Genomic DNA, 6,000 nt, shown 5'->3' on the forward strand with positions numbered 1-6,000 from the left:
ATTACTTTTCAATCAGAAAAAGGAAAGATTATTTTTAGTAAACAGAAAAGATATAATATAGTGAAATGATGGGAAAACCCTGCAACATGAGACCTGGCCCTTAACATTTGAGGGAGGAATTGATTTATCTTTCTACCTAGAGGTGTGAATTAGGTGTTGATTACCATTAGGTAATGCTGAAGAAGACATGTTACTTTTTGAACTATTTTCTCCTTTTGTATAAAAGTTAAATAGTTTGAGTTCAAAGGTAAAGTAGAAAGAATATTGTGGTTCATAGAACATGGATGCCTCCTTGTTAGCAAAGTAGTGAGGAAAAAAATAAAACAGAACATGGATGCCATGGATACCAGTTACTAGGTTTAAGTTAGTAGCCACAGAAAATGCCGAACTGAAATAAAAACTATTTCCAAATAATATGATCACAGGAAAGACTTTCATCTTAATCCCCAAAATATGAATTTTAAACATCTGTAGCATCATCAAATATGTTATAAACAAAGTAAAAACTAAAATGAAATTCAGGTTTGACAGATTAAAAATGCAAGCAAGTAATAAAATAGCACCCCTAAATGATTCTATATTTAGGTTCTAAAAATATAGGGAAATCATAGAGATATTGGATTATGGTGATTATACTTTTATTTCACAGACTTTTAATCTATTTTTATCATAGGAACATAGGCAGAATGTGAAATCTTAGGTTACTATGAAATGCACAACATAAATAATTTTTTAAAAGGTAAACCTTTACCTTGAAGCAGCTTTCAAAGTGGGATGTTTTCCAATTTGCCCTTGCATCATTTTTTTTTTAATCACTAGAGAAAACTTTAAAAACAGGATTAATGACGGGCAAACAAGATTGCTATGGATGTGATTTTGAGACTACAAAACAATATTGAACTCACACAGGACTAAACCACTGAGGCTCTCTTCAAAACACAGACTCATGTTTCAGGAGAGAACTCCCCAGGGAGAAAAGCTGTAACAAGGCGAGCCCTCCACACACATCTTTCACAGATTTCTGAAAATAAAATAATTGCCCACGTTTATTGACTCGTTACTATGCACCAGGAACTGTGCGGGGCACTTTGCAAACATTATCCCAGTCAACCCCCCGGGGCACAGCCCATGAAGTGATTACTGTGAGGGTCCCCATTTGACAGCAGGGGAAGTGGATTCTCGGGGAGGTCCAGCTTCTTGGGCTGGGGTGTGGCTGGGATTCAGTCCAGATCTGTGTGATGACAAAGCCCCAGCTTTTCAATCCTACCTCCTCCCTGCTCATTAGGCAAGTTTTTGAGAGAAAATAGAAAACTGAGAGAAAATAGAAAACAGACTGGACATAAAAGCAGGAAGGAAGACAAAGTCCCCCAAAACTGGATCTCTAAACTGAAATTCAAGGAAAATGCAGTGCTTCAGCAAAAGAATAATGTAGGTTCTCTGAGGACGCTCCACGGATATGTGGGTCAAGGGTGAGAGCTAAAAATACAGCTGAGTGAGACACTTAGGTCAGACACTTGAGACACAGATCCTCCTCTCCCTACCCTTGGCCTCCCTCGGGGAGGGGGCTGCTCCCACTGGCCTTCAGTCCCAAGACCCCATTAGTCCTGCTTCCAGGGTCGCCTCAGAGTCCAGACAGGTCTACCTGCCCCTAGCTTGGTGCCACAGATCCTCGAGGCACTCGTGGTGGCTGGAGTCAGGGTATGACAACTGCCCTGAGGGAGAAGTTCCATTGTCCCCCAAGCCCCCACCCCGCAAATGTTCCCTGAATTCTTTAGTCTAGGTTTCCTAGTAATAAAACTGATGCTTTACTTTGCCATGTTGTGAGGTTACTTGAGTCCCTTTTCTCTTAAGTCCTGAAGGAGCTGGGCTGAGTGTGCACTCTTAGATCTCTTTGGGCCCTAAATTCTATGCAATGTATTCAAAGAAAAAAAAAAAGCTATGGCCGCGTGCGGTGGCTCACGCCTGTAATCCCAGCACTTTGGGAGGCTGAGGTGGGTGGATCACTTGAGGTCAGGAGTTCAAGACCTGCCTGGCCAACATGGCGAAACCCTGTCTCTACTAAAAACACAAAAAGTAGTTGGGCATGGTGACGTTTGCCTGTAATCCCAGCTACTCAGGAGGCTGAGGCAGGAGAATCGCTTGAATCAGGGAGGCAGAGGTTGCAGTGAGCCGAGATCATGCCACTGTACTCCAGCCTAGACAACAGAGCAAGACTCCATTCTCCATCTCACAAAAAAAGGCGGGGTTGGGGGGGTCTAGAAAAAGAGTAAGAGAGTAGTCACTGGCGTACACACACACTCTCACACACACACACATTTGAAGCTCTGGCTTTGGACTATTTAAAACCTAAAATATTTATATTTACAACCTAGACTAACAATCTTTGAAAATACCATTTTTGGCAGAAAATTCAGCCCAGCTGAGTTGATAAAGGTGTCCAGGGATTGTAACAGATAAAATTTTGAATATCCTGGCATTGTAGATGTGTCTACTTCAACTTGACTTCAGCCACCCAACACATAGCCTCTCTTGAATTCTTTTCATCATAGAATTGCAACATAATCAGTGTATTAGTCCAATTTCATGCAGCTACAAAGAAATACTCGAGACTGGGTAATTTATAGAGAAAAGAGGTTTAATTGACTCACAGTCCCACAGGGCTGGGGAGGCCTCATGAAACTTACAATTGTGGTGGAAGGGGAAGAGGCATGGAGTGTGAGCAAGAGCAGGGAAAACTGCCTTATAAAACCATCAGATCTCATGAGAACTCATTCACTATCATGAAAACAGTGTGGGGGAAACTGCTCCCATGATCCAGTTGCCTCCCACCTGGTCGCCCTCCCCACAACGTGGGGAATGTGGGGATTGCAATTTGAGGTACGATTTGGGTGGGGGACCCAGAGCCAAATTATATCAATCATTAAGGCTTCCTGAAATTCACCTCTCTGGTCATAATCCCATCTCCTCTTCTCAAATCCATTCTTCCACTTCATTTAAACTTGAGTTCTTGTATTTCTGTTTTCTAGAATTCTAGAGAACATGAGTCACTTGCCAACCGGGGGTCCATTTCTCCTTTGTTCCATACCAACTATTCCTTTCCCATACAATCGCTGTGTGGCCCAAGTGGATAGAAGTGGGAGATTTGTGACTCAGGCCTGTCCAACATATCTGTTCAACAAATATTTATATGGTGCTTACTCTGAGTGAGGCACTGTTCTAAGCACTTTATAAATGTTAGCTTGTGTAACCCTCATAACAACTCTATTAGATAAGTCCTATTTATCATTTGCACTTTAAAATGAGAAAACTAAGGCACAGAGAGGTGACATGATTTGCCCAGGGCACCCAGTTAGTAAGCTTTGCTTTCTCTCAACTGGCCTGATTGCTTCAGGGATGAATATGTGACCTACAAGCCAACAAGACCCAATTACTGGGGCTTCTTGGCAAGAGACTTTAGGTTTTCTTCCCTGGACATGAAGCTGGGGTGGCTGTGAAAAGCAGTGCAGCCACCTGGTGATAACAGTGAGAAAGCTTTTTTGAGGATGGAGCCATCGTAGAACTGAGAGAAAGGGAGAGACCAAAACAGTCCCAGTGACAAAATGGGAGTTCCTGAGCAGACTGCTGGTAACCAGCCTACTCCTGGCTGCTTCAGTTTGGTGAGTCAGTGAATTCTCTTTCTCCTTAAAGCAGTTTGGGCTGAATTATCTTTCACTGGAAATCAAAAGATTCCTCATGGATACAGTTCAGTTCACCAGTCTCTCAATTCAGCATACGTATCTTTTACTATTATAAGGTCATTTGATGAAAAAATCAGTATGCTTTGATGAACATAAACACTTAAATATTTAAATGTTTCATTTTGGTAGCACTGTATTACACAGAAAAATCATAATTCACACAGATAAGCATCAGTATACACATAATTTCATAAGCACAAGCACAAATGAGCCTGATTCGTTTTTCTCAAAAGGCCAATGCAGAACTGTAAATGTCCAAATCAGTGACACACTTACAAAAAGTATGCACAGAGATGGCAGAAACTGTATTCTTACCTCCATTCTGGTGTAAACTCCTTTGCCCGATTTAAGTCCCCCTTGATCTGCTGAAATACTGGCCAAATCAGAGTCTCTTGATAATCTTTGTTTATGTAGACTTTTCTGGTCCTTCAGCACTGTTTGCCTTCTGGTTTCCTTGCCGTCTTGCTTTGGATTCTCTGATAGTTCACTTCTTTGGCTTTTCTCTTTTCCTTTTGTGTTTCCACTTTTCCCACTTGCATCTCCCGAGTGCTGGCATCCCCCAGGGTTTTATTCCCAATTGAAATTTTCAATATTAGTGTAAGTAGTACTTAGGATACAGGCTTAGCTGCTGTGACAAAAAGTTAACCCCTCCCCAAATTAATTAACCACAGTGCTCCAATGAGAAAGGAGTTTATTTCTCCCCCGCTTGCTAGTCTGGAGCTGCGCAGGCAGTCCAGGGCAGCGCACTGGTTCCTACTGTCCTGCTCTACCACCATTCCTAGGTGGTATCCTCATTTTCATGCTGAGGGCTGCCTCACCAGCACTGTGTCAATGTTACAGACTGTTGCAGGGCGAAAAAGAAATGAGGAGAAAGAAGGCAGCCTCCTTTTCAAAGGACATGACCTAGAAGTTGCATGTCATCACTTCCACTCACATCCCATTGGCCAGAACTTGTTCTCATGACCACACCAAGGTGCGAGGGAAGCTCAAGTCCGGTATCCATGTGCCTATTTCAAACTAGGGAGACTTATCACTAACATGAAGATGGGAGAAGGGGTCCTGGGGGCCACGAACAGTCTTCTCCCCGGCCTTCCTCTCTTCTTCCTCCATGCGGTGTCCTTTGCCCATCTGGTCTTATCTCGTGGCTTTAGCTCTGCCCTACACACAGTGACTCCCAAGTATCTAGTCTGCGTCCTGGACTTCTGCACTTGCAGATCAACATGCACACCTTCCCCCCACTCCCCTCTGCCTTCCCTGTCCTTTAGAGGGATACCACCCACCCTCCTCGTCATGCAGTCCCCAAATGTTGTGTCTTCAGCCCCTACTCCCTGCCCTCTGTTCTCCAACATGGAGTGAGTGACCTTCACCTAAGCCCTCCTGCACGTTTCCTCCCTCTCATTCTTCTCAACACTTGAGCTGCAGTGAAAGCCTCCGTCCTGGTCTCTACAGCCAGCTTACTTCTAGTACATCCTTACCCACAGCTCTCCAAAAGACATTGAAAAATTATAACTTAGTTCGCATTACTCCCCGTTCAAAAACCTTTGACTGGGTTTGCTATGGCCGCAGATCTGAACTCCTTGCCGTGCAGGTACAGTTTACCCTCCCTGCATTTTCTCCTGTACTCTTGTTAACTCTGGGTACAGGAACATCTCCCCACTGCCCAGTGTGCCCCAGTTGCTCTTATTTCTGGCTCAGGCTGCTTTTTCAGCTGTTCTTTCCCCTCACCCGCCATGTGCCTGACAAATCCTGCTCATCCTCCAAGGTCTCCCTCTGGTGCCACCTCTTCCCGTCCCAGCCACGGCCCCAGCAGCCCCGCCCTGCCGTCCCTGCCACAGACACCCAGGCTTCTCTGCTTTCGCAGCCTTTTGCTAGGAAACTCTCTTTTAGTCCTGACCCAGTCTGCCTAGTTGTGCCCAGATGCCCCCTCCTGGAGGGCCCGGCCTGAGCCTCGTCCGACGCGGTAACTCCCTGCCCCACCCTGCAGGGGCTGGCGCTGTGTCCCAGAAGGGGCTCAATGCCTCTCCGTGTTGCCGCAAGCCTAACCCTAGGATGCCTTTCTTATCAAAGCGTGAAACTTCTGCAGGGGCCACGGGACGGCTTGGAGGGCTCTGCACGCAGGGCGGAGACTGCAGTTCACCGACCTGCGGTTTTGCACTTCGCCCCGGCCCTGCGCTTGGCTGCGCTCCGATGTCAGCGTGACCCGAAGTCAGCTGCCGCGCCCTCTCACGCCCGCTCCTGCCAGCACCCCCCGTCTGCCTTCCGG

At 45.5% G+C, this 6,000-nt stretch overlaps 1 long non-coding RNA gene across 1 annotated transcript in view; it reads right to left on the reverse strand.

Moving 5' to 3' along the window:
• Positions 1–4,963, reverse strand: part of LOC144330835 (uncharacterized) — a 38,904-nt gene extending 33,941 nt beyond the window's left edge. The window contains exon 1 of the long non-coding RNA XR_013397398.1: positions 4,053–4,963. This is a non-coding gene — a long non-coding RNA (uncharacterized LOC144330835). The remainder of the gene's footprint in view (positions 1–4,052) is intronic.
• Positions 4,964–6,000: the final 1,037 nt, after the last annotated feature.

This window comes from Macaca mulatta, chromosome 8, assembly GCF_049350105.2.
Source record: "Macaca mulatta isolate MMU2019108-1 chromosome 8, T2T-MMU8v2.0, whole genome shotgun sequence".
In the NCBI taxonomy this organism is placed as follows: Eukaryota; Metazoa; Chordata; class Mammalia; order Primates; family Cercopithecidae; genus Macaca; species Macaca mulatta.